General features: G+C 44.6%; 1 long non-coding RNA gene across 1 annotated transcript; it reads right to left on the bottom strand.

Moving 5' to 3' along the window:
- Window positions 1-838: 838 nt before the first annotated feature.
- Window positions 839-19,799, bottom strand: LOC115093889. Its single transcript, XR_003857429.1, has 5 exons — window positions 19,464-19,799; window positions 18,254-19,112; window positions 15,560-15,734; window positions 2,007-2,086; window positions 839-1,768 (listed from the first exon to the last, which is right to left on the bottom strand). It is a non-coding gene; the product is annotated as an uncharacterized LOC115093889 (long non-coding RNA).
- Between the last annotated feature and the right edge of the window lie 6 nt (window positions 19,800-19,805).

Consider the following 19,805-nt stretch of genomic DNA (forward strand, 5'->3'; position numbering starts at 1 on the left):
GAGGGGGGGTGATAGGCATGTTCATTCTTTATACCCTAAATTACCTTTGGGCCGATACAGTAAAGTCCGCGGGAGAGCGGATGAACGCCCGCTCTCCCGGCGCGCGCACCGGCAAGGGGCCGGTGCGCGCGATCCACTATGCAAATATCTGCTACTGGACAATTACCGTTGAGCTCAAAAATTTACTATATTTTATATATATATTTGGCATTGCTTATATTTATATTTATTGATACGTTAAACAGTTAAACTGTCTTTATAAAATATTATATTGCTTTATTTATTTCCAGTTAAACTATTATTACTTTATTTAGCACTATGTTAAATTGTCAATCAGTTATACTGTTCCATATGTTCCTTGGTTCCATGTAAAGCTCCGCTCTCTGTTGAGCAGTTCTTCGTTTTATGTAAACCGGATTGATTTGTAGTCCATACAAGAACTTCGGTATATAAAAATTAAAAATAAATAAATAAATAAATAAATGCAAATTAGGCGGCGCGGTAGAAACGGGGAAAAGGAGGCGCTAGGGACACTATCGCGTCCCTAGCGCCTCCTTTTTGACAGGAGCGGCGGCTGTCAGCGGGTTTGATAGCCGACGCTCAATTTTGCCGGCGTCGGTTCTCGAGCCCACTGACAGCTACAGGCTTGGAAACCGGACGCCGGCAAAATTGAGCGTCCGGTTTTCGGCCCGACAGCCGCGGGCCGAATTCAATTTTTTTTTTTTTTTACTCTTCGGGACCTCCGACTTAATATCGCCATGATATTAAGTCGGAGGGTGCACAGAAAAGCAGTTTTTACTGCTTTTCTGTGCACTTTCCCGGTGCCGGAAGAAATTAGCGCCGACCTTTGGATCGGCGCTAATTTCTGAAAGTAAAATGTGCGGCTTGGCTTGGCTAGGCTAAAATCTAGCCCCTACTGTAACAAGAATAGGCAAATGAGTTATATTTTTCCTTCATCATAAAGTCCAAGCTGCCAGGAAGGCTTTACATGGCTTTTTGAACAATATCAAGGGAATGGCACATACAACATATCTGTTATAGAGCAGGCTGCTTTTCTTTTAAAACTATGTCGACAGAATGATTCTTTTAGCACACTACATTAGCTCCATCTGTGACAATTCCAATAAGGTTTTCAATTTTAAGATCATTATCTTGTATGAAATTAACAATAGCATATGCTATATCAGTTGAACTTGCTTCAGATAATTCAGTCATACCGAGGTACATGCTGACAAACTTCTGGCTGACATGACTGAAGTACTTAATACAAACGCAAAGAAGTTTCTGCACTGAAACGTCAGTTGATTCGTCAATCAGTAGAAAACTTGGAGTTTTGCTGACATCAAGCAACTGCTATTTGAAGTATGGTCCTAAAATGAAGTGAACAACTGCTGTGCATTTAGTATGATGCATTTTAAACAGTCCAATTCTGAATTTCCCCTCGACTTATCTACTGCATTTATAGATGCTTTATCAGTGATGCAAATGCGATCCATAATTCCCGGTGTTTCTGGTCAATCAATATGGTACTTGGTCGAGTAGCAGCAATACCAAAACAAGTCATCATTTCTGCAGAAGGCATACAAATTTGCAAGATGCCTGTTTGTCGCTGCGTGCACTTAAGTCATGTATGATGCACACAGATTTCCACTTGACAGTATTTACAATGGGTCTTTGACTCATCAGTTTGAACAAGGGATCAGATTCCCATACCTTCCTATACTGTTTTCTGTGTTGCAACCATTTACCCATTTTCTGGTTTGCAAACCTGAAATAAAAAATTATCGTGAGTATCCCAAAATTACTATATTTTCATAAAAATTATTGTGTGCAGTTAAATAGCAAAAATATGCGATCTCTGTTCTACAGGCCACATAACATGATCCTGCAACAAGCCAGACTTAGGCAAAAAGAGAGAGCAAAGAGCAAATAGCACATACATGCATTTGACCAGGAAAACAGCCCCTTCTGCAAGGCAGTCCATGGTTCTCACTATGTTTACATACTTGTGCAGCAGGACCTCTGTTTCTCCATGAAGTCCAAGTCTTCATTTTAGCCAGTATCTGGCATCTTCCTCCATGGGTCTCTGAGACCAACAAAAATATACCATGTGATGCATGCATCTCATTTGTAGTGTCTTTCTTCAGGTCCAGATGAAACATGAAAAGCAGACTCTCTCACCAAACAAGATCAATTACCTGTTACTAAGCCTGGACCCCAGCTCTGCCTCCAACAAAGAAGACACATATCTAGTTGGTATAATATATAGAAAAGTGCAAAGGGATAAGAGGTGAAGCTCCTATTACCTCATCAGGGAAAGCAACGATGGGTCTTGGTGATACCATGTCAACAAACATTTGCATTTTTCCCTTTCACAAAGAAATTAGCTATTTCCATGGCTTGCTTTCTCAAGTATCCTATAACGAGGACTGTCTTCTAGTAAGTTGCCAGCGCAATTAGCTCTGCAATTTCTAGAAACTGATAATCCCTCTCATCTACCTAGCTGCCCCCAGCAAAGGGATCTTCAGCTTAGAGAAGAGATGACTAAGAGGGATATGATAGAGATCTGTAAACTCATGAGTAGCATGGAACAGATAAATAGAGATTGGTTATTTACTTTTTCAGATAACACTAGAACTAACCTAGGGGACATGCCATGAAACAAGCAGCAGATTTAAAACTAATCGGAGAAAGTATTTTTTCCCCACTCTGTGCATAAACAAGTTGTAGAATCTGTTGCCAAAGGATGAATCCAAGGTACTACCATAGCAGGGTTTATAAGGTGTTTGGACAAGTTCCTGGAGGAAAAGCCGTAAACCATTATTACTAGGTAGCCTGGAAAAAGCCGCTGCTTGTTCCTGGGAGTAAGATCAGAGAATGATCTACTCTTTGGGATCTACCAGGTACTTCTTGATGACCCAGATTGGCCACTGTTCATTGACAGGTTTCTGGGCTTGATGGTCTTTGGTCTATCCCAATATGGCACATCTTATGATCTTAACCTGTTACTCCAAATAAAGATGCACATTTTGCCATGCAATTTTGCAAATATTTAAAGCAGAATGTTGCATGGCCCATGTTGGAATAAATATGAGTCTAGACAATATATTCATTTTGAGCAGGCTGATCCTTCCTGCTAATCCTTCCTGTCTGGAGTCAGACAACTCCATCCATTCTGCATACCATTTTCACATTTCTGGATAACAAGGTCAAAGTTCTCTAAAGAGGTCATGGAAATTATTCACAATTCAGACCATGATATACTGAAACCATACCCTCAACACCTTAAAACACAAAGACATTCTGGCATTACTCTTTGTCCAATTGGGAGCAGATCTGATTTTGAAGTTAATTGTGTATGCTGACACAGCAACATACTCCCTCAGGATCTACATTTTTTAGTATTTTGAGAGGGAAAAAGGGTGAAGGTGTGAGAAAGTAACAAAAAATAGGGGTTCAATGGCCCCAGTATAATATCTTCCTCCCCTTACAAGACCACCACCATCACGATCCATTCTCAGTCCTCTTTCGCCCTGTAAAATATACTCTACAACCCCCCTCTCTTTACCCCACTTACCTCTCTACCTCCTACCCTTTCACCTCACACCCCCTAACTGCCTCCAACCCATTATCTTCCCCATCCATATGCCTTCTTTTCCTCTTGCCCCCCCCCCCCCCAGTCTCCTCTTCCTCTCCTGTCCCCCCCCCCCAACTCAATCTCTCTCTTCCCCTCCTGCCCCTACCCAGCACCAGTATTGTGGGAAATTATTTTAGGGAGATGTTTAGCTTATGTGAAGAATTTTGTACCACCATAGAAATTAGTGAAGCAGAGAATCACTAATATTACTAGTGTTATTATTTGATATAAGGCCTACCAGTTCTGAGAATAAATATGCCATTTTTGATACTCTCCGCAGCCTTTGATACAGTCAACCATGCTATATTATTAAACCGGCTATCCGACATAGGAATCTCAGGATCTGTCTTCAGATGGTTCGACTCATTCCTCAGTAATCGAGGTTATAAAGTTAAAATTAATAATATGGAATCTCCTTATACTAATTCCCCACATGGAGTCCCCCAGGGCTCCTCTTTATCTCCCACCCTATTTAATATTTATCTCCTCCCTCTCTGCCATTTCCTCTCGTCACTAAATCTGAAATTCTACATATACGCAGACGATGTCCAAGTTTTGATTCCTATAACAGGCTCTTTGGACTCAGCAATCAAATTATGGGAATCTCACCTTCAAACTATTAACCATCTCCTTACTAGCCTCAACCTGGTGTTAAATACTGCTAAGACTGAACTCCTGCTTATCACCCCTGAAAATAGTCTACACTTACAACAAATGCACACTATCTCCCACATCACTCATGCTAGAGATCTCGGAGTTATAATTGACAATCATCTGAACTTGAAGAAGTTTATAAATTATACTATAAAAGAATGCTTCTACAAGTTACAGGTGCTTAAAAAACTCAAGCCTCTCCTATATCACCATGACTTCAGGACTGTACTCCAAGCAATCCTGTTCTCTAAGGTCGATTATTGTAACTCGATCCTGCAAGGTCTACCAGCTGTTACATTAAAACCTTTGCAACTACTCCAAAACGCAGCTGCAAGGATTTTGACCAACACTAAGCGCAGAGATCACATCACGCCCATTCTAAAAGACCTACATTGGCTTCCAATTAATTTTAGAATTGTTCACAAATTCCTTACCATTATTCATAAAAACATCCACCACCAGACTCCACTAGACCTACTACACCCTCTCAAATTACACTCCTCAGCTAGACCTTTGAGAGATGCCTATAAGGGATCCCTTCATGTTCCCTCAATCAAATTGGTACAAAAATTAACAATCAGGGACCGGGCTTTTTCAACAGCAGGCCCCACCATTTGGAATACACTACCCCCAGACCTTCGACAGGAAACCTGCCTCATAGACTTTAAGAAGAAACTGAAGACTTGGCTTTTCTGTAGAGCCTTTCCTGTCTCCTAGACTATTTTCTACTAAGATATTATTCAATCAGCTGTACTTCAATAACTAGTAGAATGTCATATAATCACGTTATAATGCTAGAGTTATTCTCCTGAGGTTGGCTTCAACCCCCTTCTCTCTGTTATATCTCTCTACTTTGATTATCTGTCTCTTCATTTCCAATTCCAAGTTATTCACCATTGTTATAATGTAACTTTTACCTTCTGCTCCTAATCTGTCTCCTCTTTTGAGGTTTGACTAGTTACTGTTAATGTACTATCGTTCTATGTAAACCGAGTTGATTTGATCTGTATCAAGAAAATCGGTATATAAAATCCCTAAATAAATAAATAAAATAAATTTTTCTTAGCCTGCTTGTAACAAAAAAATCATGAGATCAGACATACATACATACATACATACATTTATTTATTTATTTATTTATTTATTTGCCGGCATTCATCAGAGATGTCATGCTGGTTTACATTGCAAAAACAGGGAGAAAGAGAAAGAGAAATCAGTTACAAAAAATAGGGATCCGCAAAATGGGAGAAGTGAGAGTGAAAAGGATAGAGAGACAGGGCTAGATGCATTAAAGAGCAGTTACTCAGGAGGCTAACTGTACAGGTAAGAGGAAAAGAGGACAGTAGTAACTTAGCCACATCTAACCGTTAGCTGATGTGATAAGGAGACAGTTGGAGCCTCAAAAACACATAGGAGTAGCCCAGAGAAGAAACTAGAGCAAAGATCAGAAGAATTAACTTAAAAAGAGCAACATGAGACAAACTGTTTGAAATCAGAGAAAAAACAGCTCAGAAGAAAAGCTTTTGGACATTCCAGTGGTTAATGAAGTAGCTGATGAACCTTTGCTGGTTTCCTGGCACTGTGTTTTCGTATTTCCAAAGATATATCAGACTCACACTGGAAACTATGAGGGGAAGAATTTTGTGCATATTTCTTAAAAACTCTAATCTTGTATAGTTTTCTTGCTTAATCTCAGACTTATAAGTAAACGTCTATACTTGTAAATAAGTGTGTTGTGTATTCTGTGACATATAATCTAATCAGTCAGCCACCTTTTACAAGTATCCCTCCACCCAACTCCTATCTTTACCCCTTCCCATGGTGCTCAACATCCTCTTTCTCCCCCAACCCCCTTTCTTCCCCCACTAATTTCACAGTGCTACTCTTTCTCCCACCCCACCAGCAGCCTAATCCTTGGTCACCCCCAGGCCAAAAAGAAGTCTATTCTCCTGGTCATGCCTCTTATCTCCTATGATAGTCTGCAAGTCTATCACAGCAGGATGAAGTGGGGATTTCAATAACTTACCTCCTGTGATAGTCTGCAAGTCTATCACAGCAGGATGAAGTGGGGATTTCAATAACTTCAGGTTCAAGGCTAAGATGGGTTAAAAGTTCAGTGGTGACAGCAGATTCAAAAGGATTTGCACCTTTCAGATGGGCAAACAAATGCTTAAGATATTTAGGAGTTAATCTGGGCCCTGATTCTGGTGATCTGTTTCAGCTGAATTATGAGCCTTTGCTTAATTCTTTATTTCAAGAACTGGGTAAGTGGGATAAATTTATGCTATCCTGGATGGGGAGAATGGCAGCGGTAATGTTGTGCCCGATAGTTGCAGACAGCTGCGACCTTTGCTGCTCACCTCATTTTTCCCAGTAGCCTTGATCTTGGCTAAGATGGCTGTCTCTGCACGCCAACCTCCTTGGCGTTCCTGGGATGGCAAGGGTGATCCCGGTCACCATCTTGAACCCGGAGTGACCTAGGGCGTGCGCGTGCCTTCCTCTTTCTTGTGCACGTCATGGCGGGAACCTCGGGGGCGTCCCCTCCACATGACATCACTGCTTACGTGTATTTAAGCTAACTGGACTTTCCTACCTACGAGTTAGCAAGGATTCTATCTTGCAATTCCTTTCTCTGAGACGCTTCGCATTGCTGTACCAGCATTTCTGGCTGAGTGACTCAGGTATCCGCTCCTTGGAGAGCCTCTCCTGCCTGTCTCATCTTCTTCAGCTAAGTGAGTTCTCCTGCTTCGGATCTCCGCTGCTGCTACTACGTATTCTCTACTGCATCGTGAGTACAAGACCTACTCTTCGTTACCTCATCTATTCTGCTGTGTGGGATCCTTGATTTACCCTGCTTGCGGATCACTACTGGATCCACGCTATCTTGTGCCAATTGCCAACACCTACCTCTGGCTTATCCCGTGCTGCGGACCACTACCAGAGCCACAACGCACAAGCTATTTCTAAAGCAAGTACTTTCCGGGTTACCCCCGCCTTGTGGACCACTACTGGATTTAAGCTGTCTTGTATCAGTTACTCACATCTGCCTCCGGCCTACCCCGCACAACGGATCACTACTGGAGCTGCTACGCACAAGATTATCAAGAAGCAAGGATTCCCCAGGTTACCCCGTTCTGTGGACCACTACCAGAGAATCCTTCCCAGGTCTTCTAATTCCAGGACTGAGTTTACAATCCGCTCTTCAGGTTTCTCTTTGCTGTATAATAAATATTCTCTGACTCCTGTTTCCACACTACTGAGACACCGCCTGTCGTGGAGAGTCCCCACAGGGCTCCTCCCTGTGGGTGGAGTCAGCTCTCTCCACGACCCAAGGGCCCACAAACCAAGTTAAAACATAACAGGTAAAAGATGACTCTTCTTCCAAAATTGTGTTGCCCGTTTCAAATATTGCCATGTATTATCTCCATGGGAATCTTGAAAAAATTACAGAAGCATGTTTTTGCTTTTATTTGGAAATGAAACCCCCCATGCGTTGCAAAACATGTCTTATATATGTCTAAAATGGAGAGGGGGAGGTTTGGGTGTTCCAAACATAGCTACATATTATTTTGCTTCAAAATCAAAAGCTGAGGTGGAATGTCAATCAAATTCGGCGTAAACAGTGGGTAAGAATTGAAGAATATGTGTCAGGGGTGCCAATATCCTCATTGCTTTTCTGGGGCACTGGACAAAAGAATTTACTAGTGGGTAGTATGTCCCCATGCACGGAGTGTACGCTACAACTTGGGTAAAATGGAAAAGGGTGCTGGTTGGAGATATTTTTTCATTCTGCTTATTTCAAGTTATGTGACGCTTTCCCTACAGAAAAGGATAATAAGGTATTCAGGATTTGGGAAACTAAAGGTTTGAGTAAATTGGATCAGTTATGGAAGGGGTAGGAGTTGTCAATTTTCTGATTTGGATGCAGAATATGCCCTTCTGCCCTCAGATTTTTTTGCCTATATACAAATTTTTTATTTTGTAAATTCTAAATCTGTGAAGTTTAATCTTTTGAAAGGGAAATCATTGTTTGAATTATATTGTGGAAAGGCTGCATCAATAAAAGGGATTTCTTAGCATCCAGTCAGATGAATCCAGAACAAGTGGGTTATGCACCTCTACCACCAGATGGAGACGAAGCAAACTGACGTTACAGTATCTTTATACCCCTGCAATGACATCAGCCTACCAGTATTCTCCGTCTCCAGAAAATAGTAGATGTGCATCTGCCTACTGGGGATTGCTTTGATTTAAAAGAAAAAACAAAACTCTCCTGCGATGATACCAAAAGGTCCCTCCCCCCAGTTGAGAATTCCTGAGGTGATTTCCGTGGTCCTCAGATGAGCGCCTTGGTCCGGTAGTGTTGCGTCCGCCGTTTGCAGACGGCTGCCACCGCTCTGCCTCACCTCTTTTTACCCTTTTCCTCCTCTGTGGGCAAGATGGCTACTTCCGGTGCCGAGTGCCGAAACCCTCGGCATCTCCAACACAGCATGGGCATCCCAGTCCACCATGCTCCTTCTTGTGGTCTCCTAGGGCACGCGCACGCACGCTGCCTATACACGTCATGGCGGGAATCTCGGGGGCTTCCCCACCGCATGATGTCAATACCTCCGGGTTTTTAAAGCCTCCGCTTCGCTACCATTGTTGAGTTAGCAAGGACTTCGGTTTAGCTACTCTGACTGCTCTAAGCGGCTCGCTTAAACGCCGCTCTACTCTGCCGGCGATCTCCGCCTTTGAAGCTCTAGGCACCCGCTCCTCAGGGACCTCTCGCTTCTCCTAACCCTCCGGGGTTTTGCCTAAGACAACCGCTCCTCGGGGGTCTTCTTTCTATTTTCATTTCAGGAACTTCCTCTCATAGTACTCGCTTCTCGAGGGCCTATCCGTCCAGTTCCTGCACCTCGGACCTTTGGTCCCCCCATCTCTATCACCAGGAAATCATCTAAACTATGCTACTGCATTCCAGGCTCCAACTCCACCCACCAGGTTGACTATCTCCTCGCTGCAGCTTCTACCACCTTGAACAAACTGAGACTGAGCACATTGTCACTTCTGCTGGATTTCAGTGCCTTCCTTCCTGTTTCATATCATTTATCTACAGCAGTACAAAAAAGCTTTCTACCTACGAGTGTCTGCTGAGTCTAGCCTATCGCAGTGGTTCCCCACGGGGCCCCTCCCCATGGGAGGAGTCATCTCCACTGCGACCAAGGGTCCACAAGATGCCCCAAATGCTACAGATTGCTAACTCCATGGGTTCGGCTCAGTTCGCGGCTTTGCAGGCCATTCCTGGCCTAGCCCAGCGGATCTCAGAACAACAAAAGTCTTTGGAGAGCCTAGCTACTGCCTTCAATCAGTTACATGCTGAACTGAATTCTTCAGCAACTCCTGTGAAAGCATTGCGGACTCCAGTGGTAACCCTCAAGATCACTGTACCTCTATCCACACCTACCCGCTTCACGGGTGAAGCCAAGATGTGTAGAGGACTTATTAATCAATGCAGCATACATTTTTCATTGCAGCCTAACCTCTTTCCCACCGAAGCTTCCAAGACCACCTACATCTTATTGTTTCTCGAAGAAAGAGCCTTGGCTTGGGCTTCACCACTATGGGAACGTGAAGATCCTATCCTGAATGACTTACCAGGATTTATAAAACTTTTCAAGTCTGTCTTTGATGGCCTGGCATACCAGACTGTCGCTGGATCTGCCCTGCTCAATCTCCAGCAAGGAAACAAGCCACTCACAGACTTCATGATCACATCCTTAAAAAACTCAAACCTCTCCTTCATGCCCAGGACTTCCACACAGTTCTGCAGACAACCATCCTATCTAAATTGGACTACTGCAACTCCCTTCTCCTAGGCCTCCCTGCCTCCACCATCAAACCTCTGCAAATCCTTCAGAATGCCATGGTGAGAGTTATTACCAATTCTCGTAAAAGGGACCATATCACCCCTATTTTAAAAGATCTGCACTGGCTCCCCGTCTCTTTCCGTTCACAATACAAAACACTCACCATCTTGCACAATACCGTCTACAAAAACAATCTCACCTGGCTCGATGAAATGCCCCATTTCCACTCTTCTAACCGCCCAGCCAGAACCTCCCTTGCGGGCGCCCTCCACACCCCATCCCTCAAAACTGCAATCTTCTCCACCACTAGAGAAAGAGCCTTCTCCATAGCTGGCCCTACCCTCTGGAACTCACTACCTGCTGAGCTCCATCTAGAACCATCCTTACAACAATTCCAAAAAGGTATCAAGACATGGCTTTTCAAACAAGCCTATCCGGATACTAACCAAGCCTACACACTATCCCCTCTTGAACCACCCTGGCATCCCTTACCCCCCGAGCTTTAAGCCTCTTAGAACTCACATTTTGTTTTGTATATACCTGTATATTGTTAATACAGCTAATTATTCTTGCTCTTCATATGTTATGTTCTTTAGCAATTTAATTCGGTTACTCTCTTCTTTCCCTTCCTACTCTCTTTCTTTCTCTCTCCCATATCCCTGTTCCTAGCCCCCCCCCCCACCCCTTTTCTAACCTGCTCCCTTCCCCCTATCCTCATTCATTGTAATTTCCTTTCTTCTAGTTAATTGTAAACCGGCTTGATGTGTCCTACGAATGCCGGTATATAAAAGTTCATAAATAAATAAATATACTGTGATGTCAGCTATGCTCTGTCTCCATCTGCTGGTAGAGGTGCACAACCCACTGGTGTGGATTAACCTGTTTGAATGCTAAGAAAATTGGTGATATTGTTGGTGATAGCAACGAGACATATAGTGGCTTCATGGTGGAGGAGGAGAACACCTCCTTTATCTGCACTTCTGATACAACATTTGGAAAAATTAACTGCTTTAAGGAGGGACGCTTACGCCAAGCATCTGGAGTTGTGGAAACCATTCCAAGATCTGATAGATGGGAAATGCCTTTTTCCTTCTTCTTGTCTACAGTCTGCATGATTTTTTTTTCTCCTCTTCTTATTTTGAATTTTCAGTGTTAAGGTTGAGGGGAGGGATGGGTTCGTGAGGGAAGGGGGTGCAGAAGAGGGGAGGATACAAGTATTCCTGTTGTATAATTGTGTTAAGTGGGTCATGCTTTACTGTAGGGGAAAAAAATTGGAAACATTATTTGTTTTAATGTTGGATAAAACTGTATGTTTCTGAATAAAGTACAAATTACAAAGGGATTTGTAGACAGGCTGAGCTGTGCAGGCCGGCTGCTCTGTTTTCTCACAAGCAACACCAATCGGGCAGCGAGCAGATTCAGATCACTTTATTGGCCTGACAATTTTACATATGTTGCCAAAGTAATATATCAAATAATTAAAATAAAATGGGATGACAAGAAAGTAATAGTTACAAAATAATAACAGTAAAGTTATAGAATACAGAAATTATAAGGACAAATCTCAGGTTTGTGCATTGATTAGAAACTGTACTATTGGCAGGAGTTAAACATGACTTTTCTCATTCTGTGCTATCTCATTCCATATATGGACTGTCGGTTGGATGTATATAATGTTTCTTTTTTTTCCTTCTGTATTCTCTGTTTTCTTTTATATGGGCTCAATTTGTTGCCAAGATCAATGCTTCTTAATTAATGTATAACAGCTGCACAATTCTTTGTAATACAAAGCTTAAAACAAGCTTATCTCTTATATAAAATGTTTATTTTATAAATAACTGCCTTTGTATCTATCTTCTGCTCTACCCACTGCGCCAAGAAAGTGAGCATATACATTACTAATAATGATTACATTTTGGGGGCTTGTCTGACTGGGATTTTTTCCAGCAAATCTAAAGTTTGGAAAGTAAAATGTAATCTGCTTTGAAGTACCAAAAAGCAGAATATAAAAATTAGATAAATAAGAACATAAGCCCGAGAGCGTAAGGAAAGGAGCTGAGATACCTTCTCCCTGTCCAGCAGCTGTTCAAGTCCGGGGGCGAGGTGGACCTGTAAACATATTGATCTTTTCAGGAAAGCAGTGTTCAGGGTTTGCTACCTTATTTGGCTAAGGAAATAATCCAGACTACTGAACTGTGTTTACTTGGCTTGTGGAAGAAACATACCCTCACGGTTGCACAAAGAAAGCTAGCCGATCACTTAATTCATGCAGGTCGATTTACTATTGTGCTAATATGGAAATCACCTCCTACACTGGAATGATGGTTGCGGCACGTACACGAAATTGCTCTTGTGGAGAAGCTCACTTACACTCTTAAACGAAAAGTATCAGTATACGACACAATATGGTCACCTTATTGGGTTTACTGGAGGACATTCCTTGTATAACAACGCACTTCAGCTGTCGTTGGACAAGATTAAGTGTTGCTGGGTTAAACCTGGGTATACTTGCACAATCTATTTACTCTGTTCATATTGTGCTCTTGGTCCGGCTCCTGGGAGGGTGGGTAAAGGGATAACTACTGTCTTATTTCATTCTGTATTAAGCTTTTATTCTCTGTATCATTAAATTCCCTAAATAAAGAGTTTAAAAAAAAAAAAGCAAATAATGTAATAAAATCTGAGGCAGAAAAATGCAAAGGGAAGGCTGAAGGAGGCCCCCGGAGACCCAAAACGACCGGGTCCGTTACTCCGAGCCGGGACTCCTCCTGCGGCACCTGGATCCCTAATTCCCCCAGAATTTCCAAGATAAGAGATCCCAGCTCCTCCTTCCAAAACAAACGGATCACCTTCGGGTCATCCCCCTCGGTAGCATGGGCCCCTAGGGAACCCAAGGCCCCCTGGTCTCCGTCCCCATCACCCCCTCTCGGGGGCTGGGACGGAAGCTCTGTGTCCCCAGACGGGTCCTCCGGCTCATCCGTGTCCGTGGTCAATTCCAGCTCCCCCCTGGGAACCGAGGACCGGAGTGGTCAAGCCCTACTCTGGCCCCGGACCTGGCTTGGACCTTTTCTCCGCCCGAGGCCCTGAATCCAGAGTGGAGGTCTCCCATGCCCTCTTCTTGGCCCATCTACGGGCCTTGAAGGCCTTATGCATAAGCAGAACAAACGCGGACCCAAAGGACGAGTCCGAGGCCTCTTCTTCCTCCCCCTCAGAGGGATGGGGAGAGAAAGCCCCCATGGCAGAAGCGCGACTGTCCCCCTTGGGACCCCCCACTGCGGGGATAACCTCGGCGGAGGGTCATCCTCCCCCTCACACGCCGGCAACGCGCCTGCCGCGGCTTCCCTCGGACCTAAAATGGCCGCCGAAAACGCTGGCGAAGAAAACAAAATGGCGCCTGGACCCGGCGTCCCCGAAGCCGGCCCCGCACTAATCACCGGCCTGCCGACCTCAGGACCGGCGCGTACCTGCCTGCTGCCCCGGGACCCTGCCGGCGTCATAGACCCCCCCTCCCCGCCGGAAACACATGACGAACACAGGCTATCCCTTGACAGCCACGTGACCGCGGACCCGCAGGCCTGACATGCAGCTCTCCGCGGCATCGCAGCCCTGACGAGGAAAAAAGGGTAGGCACAGTACAAAAAAGAAAAGATCTCCCCGGCGACGGCGGTCCTCTACCTCCCCCCTCACAGGAACAGGACAGGAGAGACGAGGCACAGACAAAAGAAGAAAAACAGGCAGCACTTTTTTTTCTTAACACACAGACACAGTTACCGGTAGATCAGGTCCAGGTCCAGCTGGGGGGAGGGAACCAGGCACCCCGATGTCACCCCCAGCCCTGATAGACGCTGGCAGTGGAGATCCCCCACGTAACAGCAGCCTTAACCAGAGGGGATGGTCCCCTCAGGACCTCACTGCCCTCTGGGAGGCAGGCTCGGTGACCAGCAGGCAAGCCTCTGCAGTCCGAACCCCAATCCGTCGGCTTCCTACTCTCAAACTGCTTTCTCTCTCTTTTTTTTTTTACACACTAACTACCACCTAAATCTAGGCCTCAGCACAGACTGTACGTTTGACACCCTCTCCACCTGCTAGGAGACAGAAGAATACTTCCGGACTGTAGGTGGCACCAGCCAAGATATAGGCGGAGTTTTTGTTTGTAAACTTCTGTCTCCATCTGCTAGAAGTGGGGCCAAACCCAGGAGTCTGGACTGATCCGGGTACGTACAGGGAACAGCAAATTAGGAGGGTTTAAGAGGCCGCAGTGGGGGGAACAAAGACAACTACGTTGGCTTTGTTTGTGGCAGAAACCCAAGCCCTATATTATAAGTTTTGTATTGGAATGTAAAGGATATTGGGGGGGGGGGGGGGGGGGCAAGAAACTCATGTAGTTTGGGGCTTCTACATGGGATGGCCGATGAGCAAGGAGGGGGGGGCCCGATGCTCAGGCCATGAGCTTACTCTCGCTGGGGCCGTGGCGGGGTGAGAGGGAAGTGATGACTTTGGCCTACCATTGGGATGCGGTGGTAAGTGAAGTGAAAAAGGAGAAGGGGGGGGGATAAAGGGGCTGTGGGTTTTTTTTTTTTTTACATTATTTATTTATTTATTTATTTGGAGATTCTTATATACCGTGGTACGTATAGATATACATCACCACGGTTTACAGTAAACAATAAATTAGCAACAGGCTTTACATACAACAGGTTATACCATAAGTAAACAAATAACAGCCACAGGCTTTACATAAATAACAGGTTTCAGGAGTACATACTATAACTCCTTTAACTATAAATATAAGTATAAATTTATAAATATAAATATAACTATAAAAAAATCCTTTAACTATAAATCCTTTAACTATAAAAACCAATGCATTGTATTAACCAATGCATTGTATTAACAAGTTATGGGCTCAGGTTAAGTTATTGTAATAAACTGTGGCCTTGTGTTTTAAGCCATACCTGTGTTTCATGTTTTTTGTACAGGGGGTGGGTGGAGATGTCAGCGAGCTATAAGTCTTGCTTACCTATGTTCTTGTTCGCACAGAGCAGCAAAAAAGCTAGCAACGGCACTGCTCCCCTCTGTCCCTCACACTCTCCTATCACCCATTTACCTCACACTCCCCTTTGTTCCTCTCCCCTCCCTTTGTACCCACTCTCTTTTTTGGCCCTAACCTCCTCTCCCTCACGTTTCTTCCCTTTAGCTTGCTTTTATTTTATCCTTGACACTGACCAGCATCCCCACCTTCAACCTTCTCTGTCTTTGCACTCTTTTCATGGTATTCAATATCCTCTTTTTCTTCTCCAACCCTCTATTTCCCTCTTGACCTTTACCTATCTATAAAGTTAAGCTTTCTTTTCCCCTTCTTCCAGGAAGCTAATCCTCAGACACGAAAATAGCTTCTTCCCTCAATTACACTTCTTACCTGTTTCCCCTTCCCAAGCAGGAGCTGGGTTAGGAGGCTTCAGCAGGTAAAGTGGGAAGATCAGCAGCTTCAGGTTCAGGGCTTAGATAAGGGGAGAACTTAGCAAGCTCAGAGAAGCTCTGCTTCAACGGCAGGGGAGAAGTAAAACTGATATATCCAGCATAGCTCTCTGCTTCTACGGCAGGGGAGAAGAAAAACAACCAATAAGGGCTGAATAACATAGTCTGGATAAAACAAATAGGCATGGGTGTAGCTTGCTTGTTGCGGCGGTTGCTACCCCTAACTCATCGAGCTTGATATTTCACTTGGATGCAGCTCCATCACTGCTCTCTGCATTAATGGTGGGGGTGGAGGGGAAATAGAACCAAAGGTTACTAAGAGCCAAGAGAAACAGAGAAGTATGAGAAAAAAAGAAGTGTGAAGCTTGCTGGGCAGACTGGATGGGCCGTTTGGTCTTCTTCTGCAGTCATTTCTATGTTTCTATAAGAAAGCAGAAAGCTCCGTTTCATCAAAAGCTGAGAGAAGCACGTTGGAGGTATGCTGGAAGAACTCTTCCTCTGTGCAGCTGCTTACAGCTCCCTTTTCTTTCCCTACCCTGCAGCAACAGTCACCTTTTACATCTTTTTTTTTCCTATTTTTTAATTTATTTTATTTATAAAGTTGCCCATGAATATACATAGCACAAGACATATTTCAGATTAAAAAATATAGATATGGAATGCAGTTCAACACAAACTATTAATTCAAATTAAGCTAGTGTCCTGCCGCCAGCTTTTAAGGTAGTGCTGGAGTTGCAAATGCATTCCTACTTGCTCAAATAAGGAAATCATAAGATGATAGTCTTAAATGGAATCAAATCAACCTATTACAAAGATGTTTACCAGTGTGACACAACACTGCTAAATTGCAAGTTGGGAATAAGTGTCAGTTTAACTGAAGTGAAGCTTGAATTTGGTCTCTTAAGAGCAGTTGAAAATCAGAACATACTTTAATGGTTACTACTACCATGTTTCCCCGAAAATAAGACATCCCCCAAAAATAAGACCTAGTAGAGATTTTGCCAAATTCCTAAATATAAGACCTCCCCCGAAAGTAAGCCATCCCTTGTAATCAGGGGCGGATTGACCTATTGGGGGATCGGGCTTCCCCCGGTGGGCCGGTCAATCCTGTGATGTCAATTTTTTTTTTTTATAAAGTTTCCAAGGTATTAGGGGCAGACACGAGCAGTGGTATCCCGAGAGGAGCCAATGCCCCCGGGCGCAAGGAGGCTCATGCGGCCGCTAAGCCTCCTTGCCCGAAGAAAAAGATCACGTTCAAACGCGCTGATGCTCTTCCTCCTTCCTGCCTGTGCAGCCCCGGAAGTAAACGTTGCCGGAGCCGCGTGGGCAGGAAGGAGGAAGAGCATCAGCGCATGCAGAAGAGGAGGAGCCGCCGCGGGCTGCTGCAAATCCCAAGTCGCAGCGGCCCAAGAAGAGGAAGAGGCCCGGTAGCAGGGCTGCCGCGGCCTGAGAAGTTCAGGGCCGCTGCAGAGCCCATCCTGCGGCAACCCGCGAAGAGGAGGCCCAGAGGTGAGAGAGAGGCTGAGGGTCTGTAGAGGGTGTGTGCGTGCGTGCGGGTATGAGATAAGTTGAGAGATTGTGTGTGGGAGCGAGGATCTGAATGTTTGCAGAGGCAGCATGTGACAGCCTCTGTGTGTGTGAGAGAGACAGCGTGTGATGGTGAGAGCCTGTGCTTGAGCAAGACAGCATGTGGGAGTGAGAGAGAGCCTGTGTGTGTGAGAGTCAGACAGCATGTGCCAGTGAGAGACTGTGTGTATGAATGATTGTATGAGAGACAGCATGTGACAGTGAGAGCCTGTGTGTGTGTGAGAGAAATGCATGTGAGAATGAGAACCTGACTGTGTTTGAGGGAAGAAGATGGAGAGAAAAGAAATACAGAAGAAAAAAGGACAATATAAAAGGAATTGGCAAAAAAATAAGAAAGGGAAGGTGGAAAAAAAAAAAGCCTATGACCAACCGATTAGAAAACTAACATCAGCCAGCAAAGGTAAAAAAAAAAAAAATTACTTTTTAGTGATTGGCACATGTAATCTTTGGGAATATGCATGAATAGCACTTTCTCTATGCGGATCTCACAATGTACGAGATCAGCATGGAGAAAGTGGAAGCCCAGGGGGCCTGCACAGAGGAGGCAGCAGAATGGGCTTCAGTGTCAGTAGCAGCAATCGACGCCTCCCCAATAGCTATGTGGCAGCAGTGACAGTGGCAGCAAGATTACTGACATCTGGGGATGGTGGCAGTACCAGTTGGGGGACCCCTTCCAAGCAGTGTGCAGAGATTCAAAAGCAGCAGAGTCAGCCCAAGCTGACTACCATGAATGCTGCACACTCTTACCTCTCTCTGACAGCACACTGGTGAGACATGGCTGATACAGGGGCAGCCAGCAGCTCTATTAGACATCCCCTGAAAATAAGGCCTAGTGCATCTTTGGTAGCAAAAATTAATATAAGACACTGTCTTATTTTCGGGGAAACAGGGTAGTTGACTTCAGGTAAGGAGTGTACCCTGCAAACCTAACCACCAAACAGCAGAGATGACTAATTTAAGTCACTTACCGTACTACAGGTGTACAATATGGAGCCAAAGGCATACTAGAATAAAAAAAAGAGACTTAGAAAGCTCATTTGAAGCTTACCCTGTTTTTCCTGTCAACTCTGATTGGCTGCTACCGATGTATCTTCACTCTGCATCTGCTGGCTGGGCTGCCCGAGGCAAAGAAAAAGGTGCCAGGAAGATACAGGACTGCTAGCACACAGCTACCCAGTTGCCCAGCCCCAAACTAGCCTAATCCGCACAAAAAAAAATATTTTCCCCACACAACATGAAGAAAATTTGCTTAATTGGACATGAAATAGCATAATCTGGCAACATTGCGCCGGTTCTAAAGAGGTTTTCGCTCGAACTGAAGGGGAAGGGCTTGAAGTCCAGGGCTGCCAGGATTTCATAAAAGAACAAGCACTTTTTTCAAAAAACAAACAAGCCCAAAAAAAGCCCAAAACACGTGAGATTGAAACACCAATGTCTGTGAGTCGCATAAATGACAGAGGAGCTTAAATTTTTGCATGTTGCAGAAGGCCTGCATGATGTGCACCAATTTTGCACATAGCCTTACTCTCATTTATTTAGATTTATATTCTGCTTTTTGCACTTTTTTCAGCACTTTGAAAGTGGATTACATTCAGGTACTGTAGGTATTTCCCTATCCCCAGAGGGCTTACAATCTAAGTTTGTACCTGAGGCAATGGAGGGTAAAGTGACTTGCCCAAGATCACAAGGAGCGATAGCAGGTCTCGAACCCTGGTCCTCTGGTTCATAGTGCACTCCATTGCTGACAACAGACTGAATCCATGCTTTTAGTTCACATTCCTCTTCCCACATTTAGCAGTATCTTTTAGTTCCTTACTTTAGCTATAGTAGATCAAATCCATTTAGTAGCGTAGCAGCCAATGACAGAAACAGTAGGTATGGACAGGCTTTCTTACAAAGGTGATCTGCTGCAGGGAGAAGAAATGAGAAAAAAAGATTAGATGACATTCAAAGTGGTGTAGAACAAAATTAAAAAAACACTAGCCCCGCACACTGGTTCTCCCCTCCAAGCACATCCCTGACCCCACACACCCCCTCCCCATCCCTGCCCCCCCACATACTAATCCCCCCTCCGAGCACATCTCTGGCCCCCACACTCTCATTCCCCCCTTCCCAACATACTCTTTCCTCTCCTCCTGATACCTGGCTGTAGCCGGCCGAATGCTACACTCGCTTCAGCATTCAGGTCTGCAGCTGCACAGAAGATCCCTTCTCTGTTGCTTGCTGCAATGCCGTGCTGGCTTTCCATGTCTGCCTACCTGCGATGATGCTGCAATGCCGTGCTGGCTTTCCATGTCTGCCTACCTGCGATGATGTTGAAATGCCGTGCTGGGCCTGACTGTCTCTGCCCAGTGCCCACATGTGACGCTGTTGATGCTGCAATGTCGTACTGGTGCTGGTACCGGGTCTGCCCACACACGTGTGAAGATTTGAAGCTCTGATTGGTTTACTGCTGCAAAAATTTAGGGTGCGCCTGCTATGGACAGGCCTCATGGCAGCAGCAGCCAATCACTGCAACATCAGAGCACAAGTCTCGCCCAAAAAACCGCGATTGGCAGGAAAAATAGTCGAATTAAAAGCAACTCGCGAATCGGAAAAAA

The sequence above is a fragment of the Rhinatrema bivittatum genome, chromosome 6 (assembly GCF_901001135.1).
Source record: "Rhinatrema bivittatum chromosome 6, aRhiBiv1.1, whole genome shotgun sequence".
In the NCBI taxonomy this organism is placed as follows: Eukaryota; Metazoa; Chordata; class Amphibia; order Gymnophiona; family Rhinatrematidae; genus Rhinatrema; species Rhinatrema bivittatum.